At 44.5% G+C, this 19,373-nt stretch overlaps 1 protein-coding gene across 1 annotated transcript in view; it reads left to right on the top strand.

Annotated features, from left to right (window-relative positions):
* The window catches only part of PPP1R14B (protein phosphatase 1 regulatory inhibitor subunit 14B), a 38,292-nt gene that overhangs the window by 1,730 nt on the left and 17,189 nt on the right, over window positions 1–19,373 (top strand). The gene's annotated exons all lie outside the window — the stretch shown is intronic.

The following is a 19,373-nucleotide window of genomic DNA, read 5'->3' as shown; positions in this document are numbered from 1 at the left end:
CATTCAGCAGGCACACAGAAAGCTGTTCACATGCATCCTTCCAGTAACTACTGCTGTGTTCGCACGTAGTGTAGCATCGATTTGCTTCTCAGACGTAATGTACGTATCATGCAACTAGGCACACACTAGTAGGTTAGCGCTGTGACTAAGCACCACTTCCATTTCTTCCTCTGGGGCATAGCGAAGCATACGGGCTACCCCTGGCATAGGAGGAAGCATGCGGCATGTTGGGCCGTGCAGCCCTGCCTGACTCCGGGGTGCCCTGTCAGGGCCATGTGCTCTATACTGCACTCCCTGCTCAGTCGTGTGCTGTCGCTCTCTCTCATGCTTCTGGTTTTCAGTTTGACCTCTTCTCCGAATCACATGCCGAGCATTTCGAGGCACTGTATGTAGAAGGGCAGTGTGTCTCTTTCTGGAGGTCAGCATGGGGCGGGCACATGCCTGTGAGGGTGACTAGAGACCACACGCCAGAGCCGGAAGGCCAGTGGGGACCGGAAGTGAATTGGGGGCTGAAGACAGGATGCGGCTGTCCTGCAGCTGCACTGGACATTGCGCACCGTGCAGTCGGCAAACAAGACACTCGGGTGGTGTTCCTGCACGGATCTCAGGCGGGTTGCTGCTTCCTGCTTAGGGGGGTAGGGAATGGCAATCGAATGCAGTATGGTAACTGGTGTCCTTCTCGCCCCCCAAACACACACTTAGAGTCCCTGGAAATATTTAAACTATAAACTAAGCATTTCCCAACTCAACCCAGTATGTCGAATTACTGACCTACGAGAGTTGTTAGGGAAGGTAGTTCTCGCCGCTAGAGATCACGTGGGACAAGAGAACAGCTGTTTCTGTTCATCTGTTTGAGATGTCAAACTCATTTATTCGACATACAAGTAAAATAAAAATGCATTATGAATGGAGGGGTTGAGCAGAAAAGCGATGCGATGGCCGAGGAGATGAGGCCTACAAAATGGTGACAGAGAAACTGCAAGACAACGAAAAAAAACTTTACGATTGAGGGATTTGGAAAAGGAAGGGGTTTTGGAAGTGACTTCATCCCGTCAGTTGAGCTCACATCCTGCTGTTGAAGGCTTTCAGCCTGTGCTCCCATGTGCTGCTGTCCCTGCAGCCTGCCTGGGCATGCGCACTCCTGGCTCCATCACTTTCCCAGGCCTCAGCCCTCTCTCCCGGCATGATGCACAGGAATGGGGAAAGAAGCCCTCGGGGATGGGAGCTCCACTTCCTGCCAGTGAGGGCCCGAGGAGATCCCTCCTTCCCTCGCCACGAGTATGTCACCGTGTTTAGGGAGTCGTGGCAACCACGCCCTCTGTGCTTGCCACACATTCCCAAGCAAAAACCACAGGGCACATAGGAGCAATGGTGGATTTAAGAAGCAGACGAGTGAGTTATGTAACTCCGGAGTCCATGCGGCATTTGTGGGTCCAGGATAGACAGAGTCGCTGCAGGCTCGGTGTTTCTGTGGAAGCGTGTACGAACCCTCCAACTTGTAGACAGGGGGGAAAAGCCTGCGGCCATATTGGCACGAGGCTGCCCGTCGCCAAATTTTAGGTTGACGGGGGATTATTATTGAAAAAGCAGTAAACAAAATAAAATACATACATACTTTAAAGACATGTTTATTTATACTACGTGAAAGCTTTTTTTATCAGCCACTTCCCAGTTCAAGGCAATACAGGGGACGCTTTTGAACGGGCACACCTACCTAATCCCTTCATATTTTCTTGAGGTGACCAGACTAAACGTAATATTTAAAGTCTCACCACAAAATGATATCTTTTTGCTGTACGCTACTGAGTCGGACAGGACGAATCCAGCGCAGGCCTCTTAAATAAGATCTGAACAGTGATTGCCAAAGTCCTCCTGAGACAGATCAGGTACAAGCGTACAAGCAGTTAGTATTTCCTGAAAAGTGCATAGTGGGTGTCTGCAGATGCCACCTTAGCCTTGACAAAGATCGCCTTGAGGGTTGCAGTGTAGCGGCCACTGGAAAGACAAGCCATTGAGAAACATGTGGAAAGGTTGCGAGGCCCGGAAGAGCGGTCTTCAACTCATGAATAAAAGTGACATGTTTGTGTAAAGGTCGAACTACTCGGCTGAGATAAAGTTTGAGGGAAGAACCAGGCCCACTTACGTTAGCTTCAAGCTTGTAGCTATCAGTTGTTCAGTATGTGCATCCAGTGCTTGAAATGGAAAAATAGAAGTGCAGGTACTCTATACAAGTGTAACTGCTTATTTCTGAGAAGTGCCGGTACTCTCCAGTTAAGTCTTACGTTTTTCTTGGAGAGTGCAGGTACTCTCCCTCTAAAAATAAAAAATAAAGTGCCGGTACTCCGTACCGGACATTACCGGCCCATTTAAAGCACTGGGTGCATTGGCATCAGTGTGTGTTGGGGGTCTTCTGCACCTCTTTTTACGGCTCTATATTTACTGCCTAGTGGTGGCATAGGGCTATTATCCTTCCTTGCATTAGGACCTATGACGCCTTTGTGAAAAATGTGAAAGTTAGTGAGGAGGTGTTGTTCTGCCGTGTGCTTAAGTTGTGGAACGTGAACTTCCTCTTGGAGCCGCTGCATAAGCTCTAGAGCAGAGTGCCTGTTGAAGAGCCTGCGGTGAGGGCGAGTGACTGGAGCAGCCCTTCACCTTAGGATGGAGTCCTTAGGGAGGGGCCACTCCTTTAGCAAAGAGGTACAGGTGTGCCTTAGAGTCCCTTTAGTAGTGCGGTGATCATCTCTGACGTCTTGGAAATGAGCTTGTAGATTGAAGAGAAGCTCCCACAAGATGTTTTTGAATATTTGGCATTAGCCAAGACCCTTTGATTTTTATTAAAATAATATATAGAACATACTCACTAAGAGGGGCTGTTAGCCCTCCCTCTTCATCCGTTTGTTTGTTATTGTCATTCACACTTATCTTCCTCCCACTGCAGCATGGAGTAGTGGATCAGCCCACTTTTGTCTTTGGCTAACTTCTGTATGAGTGATGGCATGCTGCTGTCTCACAAGAAGAACCTCCACAGAGTGCCAGGGGGTACTATTGCAATGTGTTCTTTTTGAGACCTACAATATATATTTGTTTCTAGTCTGTTTTCATTTTTGATATTATCCAAGGCCCAGCATCTTGCCCAATTAAATGTTTTACAAACATCATGAAAAAACAAGCATTGATAAAGCCAAAATGGTGACAGCCAATGCTCCAGGCCTGTTGGCTTTGCCAGTGGGCTTTTTTTTTTTCTTTTTATGAAGCTGGGCTGGTGTACATAGATGCTCCATTGCCTCTGGCAGAATTTGTGGTTGAGTTGCCCAAGAAGCCCTATTGGTCTATCTGCAAAGGGGCTACTAGTAATATTACTCATTCCCATGGTTCCATGGTTTTGCCCACAGGGCCAGTGTTAGAAATGGGGTCTCTAGTTGGCAGTCGGTTTGAACCCGGTCCAAGTATGCACCGTCACTCTAGTCAGGATAAGGGAGATACCTGCACAGATAACCCCTGTTCACCCCCTTAGTGGCTTGGCACAAGCAGTCAGACTTATCTCAGAAGCAATGTGTAAAGCATTTGCACATAACACACAGTAATACAGTGAAACACTACAAAGGGACACCACACCAGTTTTAGAAAAATAGCCAATATTTATGTGTAAAATAAGACCAAAATGATAAAAATCCAACATACAGTAATAAAAAATAAGTATTCTGCAAGATTTACTCAGAAATACAGTTCCTGAAGTAGATAGCTCCACCTGGGGCCAGCTACGGTGTCAGGAAGACCTGCGAACAGTACCTTGGATTTGTAGGGCATTGTGGTCCTCGAGGTGAGCTCTGGAGAGCAGCGTCACGGTGTCGGTTCCAGAGTCAGCTCAGGAGTCGTTGGGTCCTTGAAGTCACATCCATTGCAGATCAAACTCCAGGCGAATGAAGTCGGGAGCGCTGGCGTGGATGGCGTCAGGGCAGCGGTGCGAAGCGGTACGATGCGACGTGCGGTGCCCACAGGTCACAGTGCAGGCAGCGGCTCGGTGACTGGGTCTAGTGGTGTTGGTGAGACTAGGGCTAAAGTGTGAAGCGGGGCGGTGCAACATGCGGTGTCCACGAGTCAGTGCAGGCTGCGGCGGCGTCATTGCGTAAGCGCTGTGGTTAGTAGGCCCAAGCCAGCTGGATGGTGCTACGTGACCCTCACGAGCAGTGTCCACAGGCTATGGTGCAGGCAGGGATGCCTAGTAACGACACTGGAGTCGATGGTGTTGGCGTCGGTGGACCGGGGCTGCGGTGCAGGACGGGATGGTGCTTCGTGCTCCTCACTAGTAGGGTCCACAGGCCACGGTGCAGGCAGCGGCATGGGTGTCAGCAGGAGCGTCATCGTCAGAGCAGCCCAGGCTACGGTGTGAGCAGGCGATGCCGGAGTGCGGGGCCCACAGGTCACAGTGCAAGCAGCATCTCAGTGAAGTTGTCTGATGTCAGTGAGACCAGTGTTGCCGAGCGGGGCAATGCGACTCTGTGCAGCATCGGCAGGTCACTGTGCAGGCCAGTGGCATTGTTAGCAGCGACGCAGTGGTTTTTCCTCTTGAACAGCACAAAACACTCCGTTTACAGTGCTGTAGGAAGATGAAACTGAAGTCTTTGGTGTCCCTGAGACTTTCAACAGGAGGCAAGCTCTACTCCAAGCCATTGGAGAACTTTCTCAAGCAGGGTACACGCAAAGTTCACCCTTTGCTCTCTTTTAAGGTAAAAGCAGCAACTGCAGGCCAGTCCAGCAAAGCAACACAGCAAAGGGACAGTACTCCTCATCCATTTCTTCAGCTCTTCTCCTTGGCAAAGATTCTTCTTGATTCCAGAAAGATTCTAAAAGTCTGGGGTTTTGGGTCCAATGCTTATACCTCGTTCTGCCTTTGAAGTTGGCAAACTTCAAGCAAAGTCTCAAGTGTTTGCAAAATCCTTCCTTGTCAAAGTCAGGCTCCAAACACACACCAGGCGGTTGGAGACTGTATTGTGTGAGGGCAGGCACAGTCCTTTCAGGTGTAAGTGACTCCTCCCCTTACTCTAGCTCAGATGGCTCATCGGGATATGCAGGCTACACCCCAGCTCCCTTTGTGCCTCTGTCTAGAGGAGAGGTGTAACCAGCCCATCTGTCAAACTGTCCCAGACGGGGAATCCACAAACAGGCAGAGTCACAGAATTGTTTAAGCAAGAAAATGCCTACTTCTTAAAAGTGGCATTTTCAAACTCATAATCTAAAAACCAACTTCACTAAGAGATGTATTTTTAAATTGTGAGTTCAGAGACCCCAAACTCCATATTTCTATCTGCACTCAAAGGGAATCTGCGCTTCAAAGTGATTTAAAGGCAGCCCCCATGTTAACCTATGAGGGAGATAGGCCTTGCAACAGTGAAAAACGAATTTAGCAATATTTCACTGTTAGGACATGTAAGACACAACAGTACGTGTCCTACCTTTTAAATACACTGCAACCTGCCCATAGGGCTACCTATGGCCTAACTCAGGGATACCTTACATTTACCAAAAGGGAAGGTTTGGGCCTGGCAAGTGGGTACACTTGCAAGGTCAAATTGGCAGTTTAAAACTGCACCCACAGACACTGCAGTGGCAGGTCTGAGCCATGTTTACAGGGCTAATGGTGTGGGTGGCACAACTAGTGCTGCAGGCCCACTAGTAGCATTTGATTTACAGGCCCTGGGCACCTCTAGTGCACTGTACTAGGGACTTAACAGTAAATCAAATATGCCAATCATGGATACAACCAATCAACAGTACAATTTCCATAGGGAGCACTTGCACTTTAGCACTGATTAGGAGTGGTAAAGTGTGCAGAGACAATAAACCAGCAAAAATAGGAGGAAGAAGGCAAAAGGTTTGGGGTTAACCCTGCAAAAAGGGCCATTTCTCTGCTTGTAATGTGAAACTGCAAGTTTCAGAATGCAAAGTACTACTGTCCAATCTGTCTGAACTAGCTGAGACTGGTGCCATTGGGTCCTTGGCAGCAAGGCTACTGTTTTTGATGCACAACACACTAGGCCTGGAGCCTAGCGTTTCAGAATCTGAACTCTGAAATTTCCATCTTCTCAAGGACTGTATTCCCAACAGTCTCTGTAGGCAAATCTCTCTTTATAACAGTGGTGTAAACCTATTCTTTAGCTGTCTGCAGACATAGCCCACAAAACCCCCTTCCTCCAAACCTTTCCTTCTTTTGGCCACCCTTTCACATTGACTGAATAGCGAAATTTTAGTGTGTCTCTGGGGCAACATGTTTTCAGTCTTCACTATTCCTTTTACAATCACACTAATCTAGTACTTTTTTTTCCAAGTTGCTGCAATAAGCAAGGACTACAACTGTGAGATTACATTATCTGTTCAATAAACTTGATCTCATCTGAAACCTCAGTTGTGGACAAGGTTTTCCTTTCTGATCACCCTTGCCCCACCCACACAAGTAAGCCTCTACAATCTTGATTAGTCCACCCTGCTGTCCAGTGAAGTCACATCTCATAAGAACATATCTCCTGATGCAACATCATGTGGTCTAACAAATCCGAAACATGTCGGTCACAGGCACTTTGACAATGGAGGCCTTTACTTAAACATACAGCTTCCGGTCCCATGGTGACACAAAACTAGTTTTCAGTGTGACATATTTTGCCCTGCGGTCTTCCTTTTTGCACGATATGAGGTGGACAAATCTTGGGCTTGTGTTACGTCTGAAATAACTCAGCTAGTGGTCTTCGTCTGTTAAAGTGTACGAAAGTTTCAGACTGCGATGAAAATTGTTTGGAGGGAAGGCGCGGTTCATGTAACATACATTGTAGACATTTTAAATGAAAAGTGCCATCTTTGTCAGGTGACTTAAATACACTTATATTTATGCAATGCTTTGACTATATTATACACAAAAGGCCACTGCATCAATATTTTAAACGTTTGTGTTTGAAAAGTTTTGCCTGTAAAGTGTTTCATACATTTTGTAAGAAAGGGTGCGTTTCGAATCAGTGTATGTGAAAAATCTATTTCTGCGGAGTGTTGTAAGAGTACTTTGTTTGAAAGATGCTATTCCTTTAAAGTGCCTATGTGATTGAAAGGCATAGTATGGTGCTTTATTTATGATTTAAAGAGTCACTCTGTAAAGCGCTATGTAAATTCCATGTCAATGGTGTCGTGTCTGCTCATTAAAGCAGCGTGACTGTAAAGTGTGTAGTGACCCTTTATGGTGAAAGGCTCTGCAGACTACGTGCATGAAATGCTCGGTGTCTTTAAAGTGACATGGATGTAGCTTTAGTAAATAATTTCAGTGTTAAACTTAAAGTGCACTGAACAGTTGGCGTGAAACGCACGGAATCTGTAAACTACTTTTGAGACCGGTTGTCTTTATAAAGGCGCCTGGTTGACAAAGTGCTTTGGGAAGAGTCTGTACGTTAGGCACTCTTTAGTGTCTGTGAAAAGTTCTGCAGCCAGTTCTCATGGAAGGCGCTGTGTCCTTAATGCGCTTTAAATACTCTCTTATTAAAAGCGTTCGGTTTCTTAAGTGTTTTAGATCCAATTTGTGTTACATGTACGGTGCCCATTAAGTGCATTATGCAGTTTGTGGGAAGCCACTGTGTCTGCAAAGTGCTTGGGGGCAGTTTGTGTAAAACAAAAAGTACTATGTTGGTAAAGTACTCTGCAGACGGTTTTTGTCAGCGGGTCTCTAAACTCACTCCAGTTGAAAATAGCCGTCTGAAAAGTGCTTCATACTGTTTCAAGTTAGGCGTTTCTGCAGAGCGCTTCAAAGTCAGGTTTTCCATGACCGATGCCCTGGCCCACAAGTTCTTTACACACAATTTGGCTGAAAGAGACACTGCTTCGATACCATTAGTTTAAAGACTGTGAAGTGTTTTATAAATGGCGTCCATTAAAGCGCCCGGTCGTAAAGTGTTTTAAAACTCATTTCCGATAAGCGCGCCTCGGCTACAGCTGTTACTTGAGGTGTTAGCCGTGTGCTTGGGGGGCATAAGTTAGCGGTGGGCGCCGTCCAGTTGTCTTCTATACTTTACGAGCAGGCCGGCAGCTGCGGGCTCCTGTGCTAACGTTTTCGGTGACCGCATTGAGAACCGTGGGTGAGAACGAGAGCGAGACGAGAGATTAGGGGCGTTAGTTAGATCACCAGCGCGTTTCTTATTTTTTTTCATTTCTTGACAAGTTTTAAAAGTGTTGAAAATTAGTATATCACTTTAAAGGAAAACATTGAGAACCTAGGACAACCCGTCCATTCCAATCGTCCCCTCGCTCATTTCTTTCTCCCTTCTTCCCGTCCCACAGTTCTTGTCAATCCATGTGAGGGCACGCCCACCCCTTGGCTCCGCCCACCCCTTGGCTCCACCCACCCCACAAAACCCACCTGTCTCGCTCGTGAGCTCGAGCACGTGGCTTTTCCTTTGCCCACTCAGTCACATGTCGGAGACTTTTCTTTCCGGGGGGAGGGTGGTCCTCTTGCTCAGATCCTATGTTCCCACCTCTTCGCTGAATGTTTGTAGGAAAGGGCGATATCCCTTTCCAATTGGGAAAGTAGCATGGCCCCTGCTGTTGCAGACAGAGCCGTGTCCTCCTCCTCATCCTTTTGGTTTTGGGATCTTCAGACATGATTTAAGCAACCGCCTTGAGAGTTCTCTTGTTCCACAGCAGGGTACGTTATTTCGCTGAAAACTGTGCATATCAAAGGACATTGAAAAAACTAGATCCAAATCTGCAGTAGTATTTTAGGATCTCGTGTTTTTTTTTTTTTTTAACTAGACAAAAGGAATTTACCATTTCAACAGGATTTACCCAGGAGACATCTACAGAATAATCAAATTATGCGAGATAAACGAAAACTGGTGTTTAATTGGATATAGTCTATTGCTTAGGGGGCGGTAGTGGATTGGGAACTGAGGAATTGTTTTAGAATTGCAATAATAAAACGAGCACCGACGATGCCAATAGGTCTTGCTTATAACCGAAAGCGCCTCTGCAACCACAGGTGAGTTGTGCAACCACAGGGGAGTTTAAACGTTAAGTAACTCAGCATAGATGCAGTCCGTCACTGTTTCTTGCACTCGCGTATCCACTCTTCCACCTGTTGACTGCTACTCGCCCCTCCACAATAAAACGTACACAAGAATGTGTAAGCTCAGTTAAAATAAGAGTTGAAAAAAATATCACAGCATAACTGTAGAAAACACATGCTTGTAGTAAAAAAGGGTACAAAATTAAACACATCCACCTTCAGACATTATCATGCATAATGTTTACACATTATGCCACAATCCACACTTAAAGGCCTGTTGTCCTTAAAATATCCTTTTAACAGTAAAAAGGTCAGCCCCAATACCCTTTTCGTAACATTTCATAATTGACACATCAGACCACTGGCTTATGACATACTTTCCCTGGAACCAATTGGGCATTAAGCCTTTATTGTTGGCTTGTCACCATAAGCAACTGAAACCTACTGTTTTGAGTACGTTTTCTCACAGGGCAACCATTTGGTTTACAGCCACAAAATCAGGCATGTATACAAAATTAAATTTGAGAAAGTACAGATCCTGTCTTAAAAAATGTCTTACAGAGATTCTCCCATTACAAATCCTTTATCCCCAGGATTTGCCCGAGGGGTAACCAATATCAAACGTTTTGCTCGCCTACTACAGTTGGTGCTCAGTAACACATCTTCGAACAGAATACCCTTCTACAGGCCTGAATAAGTATTTGGCATATAGTGAGATTTTAGAGTAAATCTTTGGAGATCATAACCCTCTTGTAGTCTCTCTTATCTGCCCTCGGAAGCCTCCACCCTGTCCCATTCTCACCCAAATGAACTTAGTCTTTCATGGAGCTTTCTGAATCCTTCCAGTAGCTTGCTTTATTTTAACTTGGAAAAAAGTCTTGACTCTTTCTTAGATTGTTTTTCTTGCGATGGACAGAGTGAGTATATACCAGGATCATTTGAGTTTTTGTGTCCACATTAAAGCTGCCTTACTAAAACCTATTAAGACTCCTTTGGGTGCTACTTGTTGATTTGACACCTCATGCTCTTTGGCCAACAGATCTCTACCAAGGGCCCTAACTAGTTCCCCCAGGTATCCTCTGGAGGTTTTACTATCCTGGTTGTATAAAGTTGCTGTAAAATGAAGGAAAGCGAAATAGTGATAATTGGAATAAGCTAGTCTTAGCAGCAGTAACTAAGGACAGCAGCGCTTTCTTAATGTGTGGAGGACTGGTGGTTGATCCCTCACTCTAAGTAGCTGTTGTGTCCCAAGAGTACAGTGGGAGAGTTGTTTCTCAAACTTCTTTTGTTTCCCCTTGGACAGTCTAGGGCCTACAAAGCCTTTAACTACTACAATCCCTGAAGGGGAAACTAGTTTTTACACTCTAAGAAGTAACTCTAGCCATACAGCAGAGACCAGTAGGCAAAGCCCCTGGTCCCGGCAGAGTCCTATGGACCTCCTAAATTGCAAACTATATCTGTGGGTGCCACTGATGACAAACATCTTTAGCAGCTCAGATCATAAACCACTGTCAATATCGTGGTCAGCTTCCTGCTTTCAAAACGGGCGAGCACTCTGATCCCAGATGTCATTGGCCCATTTCCCAGATTGGTACCTCAGTTAAAGTTATTAACAGTTGTGTGTAATGGAATGTGTGATTGGGCCAACAAAAACAGCATTCCTAATACCTGCTAATATGGATTTAGGGAGTCGCTGGATAAAGTAGAGCAGTCACTAAACCTCAGTCTGGTGATAGGCAAATACACCTTTGACGAGCGCTGCCCCCTCGGTACCAGGTCTTTATTGATATGTCAGCAGCGTTTGACTGTGTCCAATGTATGGAGGTCCCTACTCAAGCTGGGGGTAGATGAGATACTAGTTAGGTTTATATTCACCCCCTCCATGAGAATATGTCCACAAAGGGTCAGATTTGGCACCCAAGGGAATATTTCAGATAGTTTCCTATCACAGGGTGTGCAGCAGGTGTGTGTTCTTGCCCACCTTTGTTTATATTAAATATCAATAAGTTAAATCATATCCTTGGCAGCGCAAGCCCAGGCATCCCAATGGTAGAGGGTGTCCTGTTGCCTGCATTGTTATATGGCAATGACGCAGTTTTAATTGCCCACATGCAGAAGGCTTTTTGCCTTCTTGTCACTACTTTTGTACCTTTTTATGGCTGGTCTTTACTTAATTACTAACTACTCTGAATCCTATATGATGGCCTGCGGCCCTAAACAACTATGCGTTTCCTATTTAACTGTTGATAATCTCTTAGAAAGGGCCACTGTTTTTTTAGGTCGAGCATAGCAGTTCGCAAGTGCTGCTTTTCCGACGTGTTGGTATGTATCTGGGCTTTTAACTACGCCCATCACTCTCACTCATTCGTGGGCTTGCCTTTCAAAAATCCTTTGTTTTCATTGGTAAATGCTTCACGTTTGTTCCTATCCCGGGTTGGTTACCGCTTGGCCATCGACCCTGTTAAATGGATAATTGCATGTTTGCCGAAAACTTTGACTGCGAGCAAACTTCTTTTTCCTTTTGTGTCTATCCTTCACACTCACGGCGGTGCTTTGGATTGGCTCGCTTATGTCAACTGTTTTACTTTTCATTTTCAGTTTGTGTGGCAAGAAAGTTCCAGTTAGAAATTTACCACGCTAATAGCTCTAAGTCGAACAACCGGGAGACCTATTGTGTTGCAAATGCTGGTCTTATTTAGAGATAATATTTGACTGCTGAGGGGCGTGGTCCCTTAAGATCCTTAATAGCAGCATGAAGCCTTCTTGATTGGTGGGGGCCATCTCAACATGCCAAGGTAGCAAATCAATCACACCCATTCTTGAGATCTATAAGGCCCAGTGCATTTACTGCTGCGTACGTGGCAGGGGTCAGGGTTTTTCCCAACTATGCATCTATTCAGAACGAGGAGAATCGTTTTGCAGATGGCTCCTTTCTGTACCCCCTTCGTCATCTCACTATATATGTCACGAAAAAACTATGGTACAGCGATATTGAGGTTCATATAGAATTTGACCCAATTGCCTTGTGGATCTCGATTTGGCTTAACCCGGATCTAGCCAGAACCAATCGGTTATTAAAGAATGTCATGTGACAAGCGCCTTAGAATACCTTGACTCGCCAGTGTGCGCACAACACTTGCAGGGTTCCAACAAGCATTGCTGTTTGATAATACACTTGCTAGTGCAAAAGAGAAGAAAAAAGGTTAAACAAACGTTTGCTTAGGCTGCTGCTCTCTCAGGAAGCTGTGGAGTGTGGACAAATCATCGGTATTCGCACGTTTCTTTGAAAGTCAGCCCGGGGTTAACATATTATCTTTTTCTACCCGTAGTGTATTGGGAAAGAACACTGATGTATGGATGCAGGATGCGGACAGTTTTGTTATGCTTTGATTTCTGCTTGGGGTTTTGTAAGGATACTCTCGCACATACCTGGCCCTGCGACAGCAGATTTCTCCAGACCTTTTTTGCACTTTTTCTTTTCTGCAAATTGTATTCCAGTTTTAGTTGGACATGTTTTAATTCCATTATTGATGAAGTTTTAATTCCGTAAGTGCAGAGTAGAATCAAGTGTCTTGCTATTTCTACTACAGGGAAGGCAGCTTTTCTGTGGGGTCCTTTCCGAAATTAGCCGTACACTCGAGGAGTAGTATGCTTTGTTAGCCATTGATAGCCAGACCTGTTTTTACTACATAATAATGTCTCTTGCAACTCGCGAATTAGTTTTTTTTTTTTTTTTTTTTGAAGTTCTGTATGTTGATAACATGTTATATTACCGGCCATTTTAATTGATGAATGTATATGTTATTCTAATGTTAGGTATGAATGTTTTAATTTTTTGAATTTTATCAATGTCTCTGACGTTTGAATAAAGTTTTGATAGTGTAGTAACAATTAAACATGTAACAGCCTTATTTATGGCTGCGGCATAATTTCACAACGAATGTCAGGCCTACTGCCTTTGTAGTCACTTTTCTAAAGAACCCTGTACAGTGCTCTTGGCTAGGTTCATGCTACATTATTACCTCATAGAAACATGCATACAGGAAGGAACATGCATTTAACCTGTAGGCTGTATTATTGGCTTGCCAGGACCCTTGGCAAAACAATGCACGTCTAAGACGGGACTGATGTTTAATTTGTAATAAAATAAGTACTTGGGGGTCAAAATGTTTCTTAAATAGGTACTGCCACAGCTGAGGCTGCCCACTGCCACCACGAGTGCCATCCACTCTACCCTGGGCTCCACGAACTGGTGTTAGCAGGAGACCTGTCTGCACGGCTAGCGACCTTTTAAAGTGGTTGGCAAGTAATACCTGCATCAGAAAGAGCTGTGAAGGGGAACTGAGCAAGCTCAAGGCCTTTAGGGGGCTGGGGAAAAGTTTCTTTACCAAACGGCTTAAAAAAAAAAAAGTAGCAAATGGTGGAATTAAGTAGCAAATGTGTACATAAATGGTGAACAATCCAGAGGCTGTGAAGGAAACTGTTGAAATAGTTAAGTGCTTCTGTAGTGTAGCGCATACCTTAACATCACTAGAGGTTATGTGAGCTAACAAGATGCTTTGAAAAATAGAGCAAATCAGTGGATTTGTCAGCACAATTTCCCGAATAAAAGGACTGAAGCGCTATATAGGTTTCAGACAGTAAAATAATTAGACCTTTCACCTGGTCTGTCGTTTATCAAAATGCATCGAGCGTCTTAATTTCTTGGAATCTACTTGGAACGGCAGAGTGAAGAAATCAAGAGTTACACAAATCCAAGCTGCCATAAACAGCAGTCCGGGACCAATCCTGTTGCAGTGCTCCTGTCCAGTCCCGCAGAGTTCACATGATCAAAGAGCAGGCAGGTGACGCCAGTCTTCCACGCTCAGGCTGCTGGCGGCATTGGATGAATCATGCGTCTGCTCGGTAAGCGCATGAGGAAGAACCCACTGACCACTCGCATGTGAGAAATGTGCGACATTTGGAGCACAGGAGAGGACACGGGGTGCAGGCCTTACTCATCCTTGGTGGTTAAGCCAGCAGGCAGCGTCCCTTTACTTGTTCAGACTTAAAGGTTCGTAGTCTATATTCAGCAAACACAAAACCACAAGTTCCAGAATGCAAAGTGCTGATGCGTTAAAGGTTTATCAAAGCACCCGGTCTCCTGGTAGTATATACTCGCTGTTCACCCGCCTGCAGGGTCTCTCCGCTCAAACCCCCCCCCCCCCCATCACTAATGCCACTGATATCCCAGGGGTTTTCACATGTACTGGCAAAAGAGTCGGTCTACTGATTTGTAACATTTCGTAACTGCAAAATAGCAAATTGGCCTTCTCACTGGCCTGTCCCTATAACCATCTCAGACCTACAGGTTTGAGCATAAGCTTTTTCATCAGTCAAAAAGTGCAAACCAAGCACTTTTTTTTTTGAATGTCTCGTCTATGCAGAGCTTTCAGCTGTCTGTTTTCGAAAGAGCTGTTGTTTACAATACCAATATTTCAGGTGAGCCTTTTTCTCACGCTCGATCGTCTTTCTGGTCTATCTTATTTGCTTGCTTCTTAGTCATGGTTTTCCTTCCTCTTCTTGTTTGTTTCTCCTGTGGATAATAGTTTTTTTTTAAAAACATTCTTTTGATTGAATGATTTGTATCCTTCCACTGCTTACATTCTGGGAACTACTTTTACTTTTTTATTTCAGCACTCTGATTGTTTAAATGCTTTAATGCAGTCTCTGCATTAAAGATGGCCTCAAAAGCCATACTGAAAGAGTGGAGTGGATCAGATGTTCACTCTCATTCCAAAGGGAGGTAGCCATGACCTATTGTTATAGGTCACATCTAAGGGATGGCACTAAAGTTGAAAGGGCACTTATATGACTAAGGAATTAGCTGGTACCAAAGCAAGAGAAACCATCAATGATGATCTCACAAGTTAAAATCTTGTTGGATTTTTTTATCATAGCAAAACGTTATTATGGTTGTTTTCTTCTTGGGTTACTAGTATGGGGAAGTCATTTCGAAGTTGTTCTGATTGTACCGCATTTATTCATACTGGAACGGCTCTGTTTTCTGTAATGGAGAAATAGAGAAATCAAAGGTGCTTCTAAGGCAAGGATCAGTTAGTGTAGAATGTATAGAGTGTCTTGAAGAAAGGCTGCTGGCATAGTATAAATCTATTTTTAAAGATTAATTTGTTACATTTTGGGGGGGTTGGATTTTTGAGAATATCTTGTGGTTTTCAGATGCTATTGACTATGTACAGTACCTGAAGTTTGCCAGCTTTGCGACTGGATGACTGAAAGAGGTTTCTGTAGCAACATGTTTTAGGAACTGGGTTAAATTGCTATGTAGTGTTCTTTAGATCAGTAGTTCCCAGCCTTTTGACTTCTGTGGACCCTCACATTATCATTACTGGAACCCAGAGACCCCCACTGAATCATTATTGGAATCCGGGCAGCCCCCCCCCCCCCACATTACTGAAAGCTGGGGACATAATCTGTTAATATTATTTAATTTTGAGTAGTTGCGGACCCCAGGTTGGGAACCACTGCTTTAGATGGCGTCTGTTGTCTTTATTGCTCTGGACTTGTACAAACCAAGCCCTGCCTTGGTTCGTCAGCGCTGTCGACTGATTACAGTAACAAGTCATCCATTTTAATGTGTTCCCCTCTCCTTAGTAGCCATTCAAAAACCCCTTCTATTCAGTCAGTGCCTGATGTATCTAAACAAACACCGGCCATCTAAAACGTTTCAGAGCTCGGCGAAATCGTTTAAAATGTTCATTTAATTGTTGCTAATTGACATAATACGTTTATTTTTTTTTTCGAAGTAGCAACACGAGTCAAATGAAGTAACACTTGCAACATAGTAAATAATTAAAGGCTCCCATCTCCTATGGGAAGCAGAGTTTCTTTCCATGGAGCTGCCACGAGTTGATGGAACAGAAAGCCAATGCGATGTTGAGGCCCAAAGTGCGACGTCTGAACAGATTAGTCATTTAGTTGGATGTGGAGGGCGGGATGGATTTCGGCCTGAAGCTTCATCCTTCTTCACCTAGCGTTACCAATTCTGCAGGCATTTGTAACCCTAGGAACAGAAAGTCTCAGCCTTTGGGGGGAGAAGTGAGCAGGTGTTGCTGAATCTGCCATCTCTGATGCATGTTTTCCTTAACGGCTGCTTTTCTTGTATTGGGGTTGCCGGGGGCATCCCTTGAGTGGGGTCCACGCGGACACGAAGTCTCTGTCCCCAGAACCAGCTGAAGATTATCTGTCTGACCGGGTAGCCATTTATTTTCTGGGCATATATGTATTTCTTCAAAAATAAAAAACAGCACTGGCAAGCGACTGCAAACTAGGCATTACTCACAAGGGTATAGACTACAACAACAGAAACAAGACTGCTAGACGCGTCTAGTTTTGCCATTTTCCTTTCATTCCTGTTCTTGACACATCCCGCTCTGGTTTCAAGCTTGAAATACCCTTCGTTTCTCTAAACACTCGTTTCAATGTGATTTTCTAAAGGCATTGTCAGAATTTTATTTATTGTTCTGCTATAGGGCAGTAACATACATACCTCTTCGGTGAAAATACGTTTGATTGTTATTGATGCGCCTCCCCATATTGTGGCGTTTGGTGCTGTGGATGTAGGTTGCCATCCTGAAGCAATCGCTCGGCGGTAGTCCCCAGCACATGCCCAGATGTGTGCCCTTCCCCCTAATCCTCGGTGACGGATCTGCCACTCATGACTCGGCAATCTTCAAGGCATGCTCGGATTTGCCCCAACGCTTGGTACTTTTCAAGGGTGTGAGAGTCTAGTCTTGTGCAACCTGCTTAGGATCAGGTGACAGGCACATTAAATACAAAGTACCACCCACACGCCGTGTTCCTTCTGACTTTTCATGTTTGTTATATTTCAGTCATCGGAAGGGTAGGGAGACGGAAGTATTCCATAATTCACAGAGAGCTCAAAAATCAAATGGGTATACCTTTTAGACTCTTTACTCCAGTTGGAATGATATTTAATTTCTAGAAGAGCTAAATTGCAGAAGTGCAGTCTAATTTCTGTAGTTAATGTTGACATTTCAATTAATAGGAATTCCCTTATGGCATGCATAATAATTTTGCCACTGTCCAGAAAAATGCACAAAAGCCGGGATACCTCCTCCCCGCGCCCAGGTCGTTGATGAGAAAGGGGGAGGGGCTCTGCGCAGCCACCCTTCTGGGTCGGTTTCGGCCCAGGGATCACCACTTCTTTGGACAGGCCCTGTAATAATTAAATAAGTGATTTCTAGGATTATTATTATATTTTTTTTTTTTTAACGTGAAGTAATATTTAATTACCATATGTTAATCCACCCGCCCCAGGGCCTTGTTTGCAGCCAGACGCTGTGGCCAACCCCACGCTGTGCATGACCTTAGCCGCGTGCAGCGGGGAGTTGCCGCAGGGCCTGGCGGCTCCCACATGCAGCCAACCCCATGCTGTGGGCCTGTGTGGGGCTTTATGGGTGTGTAGGTGGGTGTGTGTGTGGGTCTGCGATTGGCTATGTGTGGTTTTGTAGGTATGTGTGGGGGTGTATGTGTCCATATGGGTATGTGAGTGGATTAGGGGGTCTCCGAGTGGGTGTGAGTGCATGCAGGAGTGGCCTTGTGAGTTGTTTGGTAGGTCTGTGAATGAGTGTGGCTGTATTTGTGTGTGAGGGGTGTGAATGGTTGTATAGGTGTATAAGTGGATGTGTGAGTGGATGTATGAGTGGCTGTGTCAGTCTGAGTGGATGTGCGAGTGGTTTTATGGGTCTGTGAGTGAGTGGCTGTGTGGGTCTGTAACTGGGTTTGGTAGTGGCATTTTGGGTCTGTGAGTGGGTGTATGAATGGCTGTGTGGGTCTGAATTGGTGTGCCAGTGGTTGTAGGGTCTGTGATTGGGGGTGTGAGTAGTCGTGAGGGTGTGTGAGTGGCTGTGTGGGTCTGATAGTGGTTTAGTGGGTCTGTGAGTGGGTGTGAGTATATGAATGGATCTGTGAGTGGGTGTATGTTGTGTGTTTTTTTTTTTTTTTAATTGGGTTCAGATCCATCACTGTTTCACGGGGGGCACAATGAGCACCACAGTGGCTTATAATGGTGAGGGCCTGGCAGCTCCCACAATAAAGTGTTACAAAAGCCATGTCAAAACAAGACAACATTGATGAAACCAAAAGACTCACAGAAAATGTCGGATCGGTTGGCTTTGCCAGTGCTTGCTTATTTTCATGCTTCTCACAATCTTGTTGAAAATGGTTCCACTGATTTTCCATTAGGATTATTTTTGGAAATATCAGCATGCATTAACGTGTTTTACTAAATGACTCTTCAAAGAAATAGAACCTAAAATTTCATAGTAATGAGACTTTTTTTTTCCTACTTGCATTTTTTTCTGAACAGTTTATTCTGAAAGCAAAGAATCATCACTCTGGCTTACAAGCTTCTGCAAACATCTACATCTAATCAGAGAGCATTCTGGGAGCATTATACTTAGCCTCATAGTGTTAAACTTTTCAAACATGATCCCTTTTTAAAAAATTTTTTATTGCAACCACTGTCAGTAGTGCAGTGTGACCTCAAAAAGTCTATTTACAGCACTTACCCTAATAATGGAGACTTTTCATTAATGAATCATAAATAAGTTAGAACAGTATTAAAATATGGACACACATACTACTTCAACTGCAGACATTTCCCTTCTCTGTAAACTGACAGGCAAAGGGTTTGTGTTGCAAGGGGGTGGATCTATTTTTCCCAAGGACAAACTAAACATGAAAACTTGTTGCCCTTGACCTCAAACAATATGTCTGAGGAATTCAACAGCCCTGCCCTACATACAGTATGTCTACTGGCATTTGGTTTCTTTCTTCCGCTCTATAATTGGGGAGAGCTGATATGGCTTTTTCTTCTTAATATTTCTATGCTGACAGTGGTGTCTTGCAAACACACATTAGTGTAGGTAACATTCAGCTGGATGTTTTAAATTGAAGCATTCCCAAGCGTTGTTTTTTTTTTTTTTTTTAGCCTTATTCGTATCGAAACCAAATCTTTTTGCGATGCTATCTTCTACAAAAAAACAAAAACTTTACCTCATACCTGCAGCCTATCCAGTTGGAGAAATTTCAATTCCCGATCAGCGTAAGCAAGGTTAAAGACAAAAGATGCAGTAATTGTGCACAGGCAACACTTTCGATAGGCTTGCACAGACTAAAGCAAGAAAACAACATTTTGTTTTGAGTTCTCATTTCTAGCCCTAGTGCACTTACACTAAATGAGCTTATACAACGGACAGCCACAGACCATGCTAATATGCACCATGCCCTGTTATGCATTTTTACATTATCAAAT

This window comes from Pleurodeles waltl, chromosome 9 (genome assembly GCF_031143425.1).
Source record: "Pleurodeles waltl isolate 20211129_DDA chromosome 9, aPleWal1.hap1.20221129, whole genome shotgun sequence".
In the NCBI taxonomy this organism is placed as follows: Eukaryota; Metazoa; Chordata; class Amphibia; order Caudata; family Salamandridae; genus Pleurodeles; species Pleurodeles waltl.
This window is presented reverse-complemented; position numbering and strand designations above follow the sequence as displayed.